This window comes from Dipodomys ordii, unplaced genomic scaffold, assembly GCF_000151885.1.
Source record: "Dipodomys ordii isolate 6190 unplaced genomic scaffold, Dord_2.0 Scaffold63, whole genome shotgun sequence".
NCBI classification, from domain to species: domain Eukaryota; kingdom Metazoa; phylum Chordata; class Mammalia; order Rodentia; family Heteromyidae; genus Dipodomys; species Dipodomys ordii.
The window spans coordinates 9,384,223-9,392,418 of NW_012267279.1; the positions used below are offsets into that span (position 1 = coordinate 9,384,223).

The following is an 8,196-nucleotide window of genomic DNA, read 5'->3' on the forward strand; positions in this document are numbered from 1 at the left end:
TCACCCGCTTCCCGAAGTCCACGATGCTATCAGAGAAAACATAGTAGCTGCATATAACCTGTGCATTCCCATATATACTTGAAATCATCTCTGGATTATTTATAACATATAATATAATATAAATACAGTTATTACACTATATCATTTAGGGAATAACAAGTTTATATGTTCAGTACAGATGTATGTTTTTGCAAGTATCTTTCACTCAAGGTTGGTTGAATCTGAGGATGTAGAACCCACAGATATGGAGGGCTGGATATAACTAGAGGAAACACAAGCTCGCTTCAGATTTTGTCTGTAGGGGCAGAATCCTCACTCTCTCCTACTACTAAGAACCACCAACCCCAGGAAGTCACAGCTTATTTGATCCGCTCTTTTTTTTTTTTTCCCCAGCCATTATCCTTGTGTCATCTTTAATCAAAAGAATTCTGCCTGCCAACTTCTGTGTGAGGAGATGGGGAAAAGGAGGAGGCTACAGTCTGGGTCAGAGACTCCCACAAGTTCCCCTAAATCTAGCTTTGTTTTTCACCTGGCATATGGGATGAGGTATATAAACTATATTTCCTAGCTTCTCTTACAATTAGATGTGTTCTGAGCATAAGTGATAGAACTCCAAAGGCATGGAGGAAGGAGGAGCAACAAGACGGAAAAGAGCTTGAGCCCTTGAACACCCACATGCAAAGAAGCCTGTAGGGCTGGCACACCTGCACAGGGTGACACGCTCAGGAAGTCAAAACCCTGTGGGACACAGCAGGGAGTGTTGTTCTCATGCCAGGCTTTAAATCTGAACAGCATTTCAGTGTTAGCTAGAGAATTTCTGAGGAGGGAGAAATCCTCATAATATAGCATACATAGTCTTTTCTTCTCAGAAACTTACTTGAAACCAGTATGTCCTAAACTCAGAATCTAAAGTCACCATAGTCTGATTGGAAGGTTCATTTCAAACTCTTGCTCCTCAGTTTAAGGTAAATTCTGTCCATTTTCCATCCTGGCGGGGTCAGGTCAATCTTCTGAAATGTCTACATAGGAGCTAAATCTTATAGTTCCTTATAGGAGCTAAATCAATAGTTCCTGTCTTATAGGAGCTAAATCAATAGTTCCTGTCCTTGGTCTGAATGTTTATGAGCTTGGCTTTGTAATCAAGCAAAGGACAGATGGACTGAGAGTAGCTGCAATTCTAAATCTCAGAGCAAAACAAAACAAAAAGCAGTCAAGACACAGATGTTTGGATGGATATGATACAGCTGATGTGAATTTGCTGGGTTCTCCAAATCCTCTGATAGAAATCACCGGGGCAGTACATACTAGAGGGAGGGACTGGTGACTTCAGTCTTCTAGCCTTAGTGGACAGGTACCCTAGAATTTCTCCAAATTGCCATGAGCTTGTATTAGGTCAGTTGCAAAATGTAAACAATGGGGAAAAAGAAACACATAACTGCCCATCTCAGAATATCTTGAGTTTACCTCATTATTCTCAGTGGTGGTATCCTTATATCCTTTAGTTTTACTGGGTAATGTATTATGCATAAAACAATTTTTATAGTAGCCCCTACAAAAGGTTTTCTAATTTGTTTTAAAAAAGCAGCACCTGTTTATTGTGGAAATTTTTGAAAAAACACAAACAAACAAAAAAAAACAATCAAAAGTCCCAGGAAAATTGTTTGCATCATGTCACCAAGATTAAAAAAAATACTGCCTTTACAGAAGTTTATACAAGGTTAGTTTTTCTAGTATTTTTCCTTTTTTCTGTCCTGTCAGGGAATTGTTTCTTTAGCCACTACTTTCCTGTAGTGATTTACATCATACTCTATTTAATCTATTGATGGTTATCTTTATTTTTTTTAATTAAATTTTCCCTGTCAATGTTGAGGATGAAATGTCTCAACTAGATTAAATATTTAACATACTTTTATTTCCTCCTGTCTTTTGTTTTCAGTTATGTTTTGATGACCATCTGATTTCATATCCCTATTACATTGTTTATACATGTAGCTTCTCATCTAATCATTTTTTGGCACCTGTACTTGTATAACTAAATTGACGTATTATTACTTGAACATATTATCACTGATTTTCCTATACCACATCTTCCCTATTTTGAGGATTTTCCCTTTGGACAGCGGTTGTTTAGCTGAAGAGGATCTTTGTACAGCCTTTGCCAGTAGAGCATGTAGGAAGCATGGTTACCTAACGAACCGTTCCACATCTGAGATGATATGTTGTGTTCTCATCCAGGCCCATGGCTATGTATTTTAATTTCGGTCACAACCTATGGATCCCATAGGCCTTCCATCAGTCCTTCTGGCTTGTAATTGATGAACACTGGAAGCTAGATTTCTAATGTCCCTCTGTAAGGAACCTTTATTTTTACCTCCATGCCTGTAAATTTTTTTTTTTTTGGGTCCGGTTGTGGGGCCTGAACTCTGGGCCTGGGCACTGTCCCTCAGCTCTTCAGCTCAAGGCTAGCGCTCTACCACTTGAGCCACAGCGCCACTTCTGGCTTTTTTTTCTGCTTATGTGGTGCTGAGGAATTGAACTCAGGGCCTCATGTATGCAAGGCAAGCCTCTACCACTGAGCCACCTTCCCAGGCCCTCCTTTTTTTTGTAATTAAAAACTAGGGTGCTGTTGTTTTATGACTGTAATCCTTGCTACTCAGAAGGCTGACATGTGAGAATCATGTTAGAAACCAGTCCAGGCAGAAAACTCTGAGACTTCATCTGTAATTAACCAACAAAATGCAAGACTGGAGACATGGGTCAAGTAATAAAACACCAGCTGTGAGTGAAAAAGCTAAGCAAGGGTGTGATGCCCTGAGTTTAAGACCTGATACCAACATACATAGACAAACAAACAAACAAACAAACAAAACCAAGCTAGTTAAATTGCATTGACATTAATGCTTCCAATCGTAAGAACAAATTATTTTTAGTTTAAGAAAGTTCTCTTTTTGTTAGCTGTGTCAACCTTAGTTTTCTTTTCAAACTATCTGTCTATGGGATCTCTGACTTCTATTTTTCAGCTTTCTTTTCTTCTATTATTATTTTTGTCTTTGTTCCTTTCTGATTTCTGGAAAAAGTTCCCTGCTTATTTTTTTTTTCACTCATCTGATTTACTTTACTAACATCCAATCTGTTACTCACTGGTCCATGGAAAGTTCAAATTTCATCACTTTTTTCCATCTCTTTGTAGTTTCAATATTGTAGATTCAATATTGGTTTTATATACCAATACCTTTTGTCTGTTTCTTAGGAGTAGAGACATTGAAATTCTTTGAGAATATTATTCTCATACAATGACTCTTTTCACATTGGTAAGCAATTGCTTGCATCATCATCTTTATGAAGATCTTCTTTGTTTAGTATCGTGGTGAGTTAAGGTTGGTTCTGTTAGTGATTATGTGGCTCTATTTAACATGTGGGGCCCAGATACAGATAGAAAATGGAGAGTTAATTGCAGGTTTATTATTATTTTTGTGGTACTGGGACTTGAACTCAGAGCCTCATGCTTCCTAGGCAGGTACTCTAACCATTTGAGCACACCTCTTGCCCTTGCTTTTGTTATGTGTCAAACAAGGTTTCACTTATTGCGTAAGCAAACCTGGACCACCATCCTGTCTACACTTCCCATGTAGCTGGGATGACTGGGATGCACCAATGTACCCAGCCTTTTATTGGTTGAGATAGAGAGAGGAGGGGTGTCTCTTTCTTGTCTGGACTTCCCTTGAATCACAATCCTTCTAGTCCTACCTTCCTGAGTAGCTAGGATGATAGTATCTAGCTTGTAATTCTTTAAACTAAGAAATCTCTTTGGTAAAAGCAGGAGACAATAGTTATAGCCAAGAGTTTTAGCTTTGTGCCTGGAGGTAGTTTGTCTTTTCTGTGTGTTTCTTCTCAGGCAGTCATACCATACCATGAGACTCAACTGACTTCATACCCACTAAGGCCCTGACTGAAATCTTTTCTTGAGACATTCACTGATAGGCTACACATGCCACCTCCATCCCTTGGCTTTTTTGTTAGTCCAGCAATCTTTTAGGCCATGAATTCATAGGGAAGAGGTTCCAATAGCTCAGGCTCCTTTCTGTTGGTTCTCACTAAGTGTGCTTCTCTGGGTAGAGCAGGCTGGTGCTTCAGTTGAACCCAGATTCCTTTCTCTTTGGCTTCCTTCTTTTTCTGGTCATTTTCCTTCAATCATTTCAGGAAGCTATCTTGGCTCTTAGAGTGTTTAATATGCTCAATACACACATTAATCCTCTTGGCAAGGATCTTGCCTTTAACTTGCTTGTTCACAACAAGGCCAACAGCATGCTGGGTAACATTATAGACCCTTCCAGTTTTGCCATGGTAACATTTATGGGGCATTCCTTTTTGAACAGTACCCATTCCCTTGATGTCTACAATATCACCCTTCTTGTAGATTCTCATGTATGTGGCCAAAGGAACAACTCCGTGTTTCCTGAAGGGCCTAGAGAACATGTATCGAGCACCTCTCCTCTTTCCCTTTGTGTTTGTCATGTTGGCAAGATGGCGGTTCTGCCTTGGCCTTTTTTTTTTTTTTTTTTTTGGTGCTAGTCCTTCACTTGAACTCAAGGACTGAGCTCTGTCCCTGAGCTTCTTTTGTGTAAGGCTAGTATGCTCCACTTCTGGCTTTTTGTGGTTAATTGGAGATAAGAGTCTCATAGACGTTTCTCCCCAGGTTGGCTTTGAACTGTGATTCTCAGATCTCAGCCTCCTTGAGTAGTTAGGATTATAGGCATGAGCCACTGGTATTCTATCAGCATTTCTTGGCCTTTTGAGGTTGGGCTGCTGATGTAATTCTGCTCATTACTCAGCAGTGGCTTCTGGACGGGGCTAGGATGGTTTCAACCTGCATCTTCACTGGAAGAAACTGTAGAATTTCTTCTAGAGCTCAGACAGAAGTCTAGAAATCATGTCCTGTTCCACCGACCATTCATTTCAATGAGCCTAAAGAGCAGCCTGAGAGGGGAATGGCAGTGGTGTGTTCTAGTCTTCAATTTCTTGTGGACGTTTTCTAGATTTTGTATACATACACACTGGCTAAGATAGAGTCTCACTGCCTTATCCACCAATGACAAAGTTTCTCTTGGAGAATGCTGGGAGCAAATAAGTGAATTCTCAGCTCTCCCAGTAGAAATCCCCAGCAGAGCTTCAGCATACTGCTCACTGTTTCAGTCTCAACATGGAGTCTGGTTCCGAGGTGGATGTCTGAAACTTACCCAGCCAGAATCCCCCAAAGCTGCAACCGCATCCCTTCCTAACCATCTGTCAAGGTTCCCAGGGAGACAAGTAGCGCCAAAATTCCTGCCCCTTCCATGATCTAAAGATTCTGCCTCATAAAAATGTTGGGAATTCCTGATTTCGCAGACTTCCCTCCAACCCCAGGCTAAATGTAAAGCAATCATCACAGAACTTTGTTCTTAAAAGCAAAAATGGTAAAGGGATCCCAGACACTGGAATCATTTTAGCTCTTTAATAGTTTCTCCAGGTCATACTGGTTCAGAAACAAAGACCTCATATTTCAATACTTTTTTTTCTTTTCCTTTCAAAGTAGAAGAAATGGAGCCAAGATGAGTTTCACTTCACAAAATTCTTTCCCAACCATGGAATGAAGTATCTCTTCTGAATTTGCAGCTAGCCCAGAGCTCTGTGAGAGCTGTCTGAGAGGACATTCCTAATATTTGGGGTTCACAATCTGAGGCATCTACTTTTACTTGGTGTAGTTCATTTTATTTATTTTTGGTGCCAGTCCTAGGGCTTGGTGTCAAGGCCTAGGTACTGTTCCTGAGCTTCTTTTACTCAAGGCCAATGCTCTACCACTTGAGCCACAACTCAATTTCTGACTTTTTGGTAGTTCATTAGAGATAAGAATCTCACAGACTTTTCTGCCTGGGCTGACTTTGAACCACAATCCTTAGATCTCAGCTTCCTGAGTAACTAGAATTACAGGTGTAAGCAATCCCCACCCAGTTTGGTGTATATTTAAGGTCCTTCCTTAAGCCGTGTTGACACTGGTTTTTCTGAAGCCTCTGCCTACTGGTTTGAATTCTCTACAGTGGTCTCCTTCTGTATCTGAGGTTAGCCACTGGGTTTACTCTGAGTCTGTGTGGTCCCAAGCTCCTGGTTAGAGTCACCCTCAAGCCATCTCTACCTCCTGGTTCCCACAGCCTTGTGAATTCCACTCTCAAACTGTCTCCAAGTGTTCTCTGTGAAAAATACTAAGGAAGGTATGTGATTGCAGAGGTTAGGTCATAAAAGGCACCGGAACTTCTGCCTGCTTTATGTGCTTGCTATCCTGGCCAATTCACTCAGAAAAGCTAGTTGCCAAGATACCAGGATGCTCAATGGAAAGGTGCATATGGTAGGAGAGAGTTCTCCAGTCAACAGTCCCAGGAATAAGCCACTCTAGTCTTGTCAGGCCTACAGAGAAGCGTCTTATCTCAACTGACGTCTTGACAGGAACCTCAGGGAGATACCCTGAGCCAGAGCCTTTGACTTAGCTACTTCTGAATCCTTTTAGAACTGTTGATAGGAAATGCTATTGAGTTAATCTGCTAAATTGGGGAGTACCTTGTTACACAGAATAATAACTAACACCTTCATATTCTGAGTTCTATATTTTGTTTATTTAATGTTGGTATTGAGGCTTGAACTCAGGGCCTTGCATTTCCTTTAGCTTTTTTGCTCAAGGCCAGTGTCTGCCACTTGAACCAAAGCAAACAAACAATCCCTTCCAACCCCTGCTCCCCTCCCCCCTCAAAAACCCACCAAAAAATCCCCCAAATCCTCAAAATAGCTAGCTCCACTTCTGGCTTTTTGCTGATAAATTGGAGATAAATATCTTGGCGTTGTCTTTCTGGGCTGGCTTCATACCTTGATTTTCAGATCTCAGTCTCCTGAGTAGCTAAGATTACAGATGTAAGCTATCAGTGCCTTGTCATAGATATAATTTTTAACTTTTTAATTGTTATTATAAAGGCGATGTACAGATGGGTTACATTACATAAGTCAGGTAATGGGTACATTTCTTTTTGGACAATATCAACCTTTCCCTGGCTCTCTCCCAGTTTTTTCCTACAGTCCCCAGCCACAGGTTGTATAATTCATTTTCAACATAGTGTCTAGTGAGTACCATTGTTGTATTTGTTCATCTTTTGAAAAGAAAACAAAATGACAACAAAGAAAAAAATCTTCTAGTTTCCATTTCCTGGACTTCATTTCAATAAATATGATTTTGTATGATCAGATGCACATAGGTATTGGGCCTTTCTATTCCTCTCCCAAGAGTACCCTTCTTTGGTCTCACTGTGAATAAATGCTTAGAGACCTATATAAGTTATTATGTTTTGGTATATTTTAGATCAAGCTTCTACATATGAGAGAAAACTTGTGTTGTTTGTCTCTCTGAACTTAGCTTACTTCACTTAACATGATTTGTTCTAGGTCCATCCATTTCCCTGCAAATGATACACTATTATTTTCTCTAATGGCTATTCTCTCTATGTAGGGTATCTGAGTTGTTTCCATAACTTGGATAATTTTTTTTCCTAAGTAAGTCTAAAATTTTTACCTCAAGACAAAGTTATTTTTTCTTAAGTGCATTTATTAAAATACCTCACCACAGAGCAACAATGACAAGAACAGTAGCAACCACAACAAAAACCAGATGCCCTCCTGTGCTGAAGGTCTTACACATACTAACTATGTTAATTCTTATAAAAACTTTGGGACATAGCTTTTCTTATTCTGCCCATTTGACAGAAGAGTAATACAAGTTTAGAGAGGTGTAGGGCTATTTCCAAAGGCCCCAAGCTAGAAGGGACAGCAAGAAATCAGAAATAGGCAACAGTATCCCAGAGGCACTGACTGACAGCTCAGGGCAAGAATACAGAAGGAAGTCATATGGAAGCTCTAGGTTTAGTCTTTTGAGGAACCTCCATTCTGCTTTCCAGAGTGGTTGAACAAGTTTACATTCCTACCAACAGTGTAACAGTGTTCCCTTTTGGCCACATCCCTGCTAGCATCTGTTATTGTTAGTTTTCTTGATAATGGCCATTCTAACTGGAGTGAGGTGGAATCTCAATGTTGTTTTGATTTGCATTTCCTTTATGGCCAGAGATGCTGAACACCTCTTCATGTGCCTATTGGCCATTCTTATTTCTCGAATAATCACACTTG

At 40.1% G+C, this 8,196-nt stretch overlaps 1 pseudogene across 1 annotated transcript; it reads right to left on the reverse strand.

Moving 5' to 3' along the window:
• Positions 1-4,032: 4,032 nt before the first annotated feature.
• LOC105990164 lies at positions 4,033-4,515 on the reverse strand (annotated as a pseudogene). Its single transcript, XR_001175291.1, has one exon. The product of XR_001175291.1 is annotated as a 60S ribosomal protein L21 pseudogene (transcript).
• Between the last annotated feature and the right edge of the window lie 3,681 nt (positions 4,516-8,196).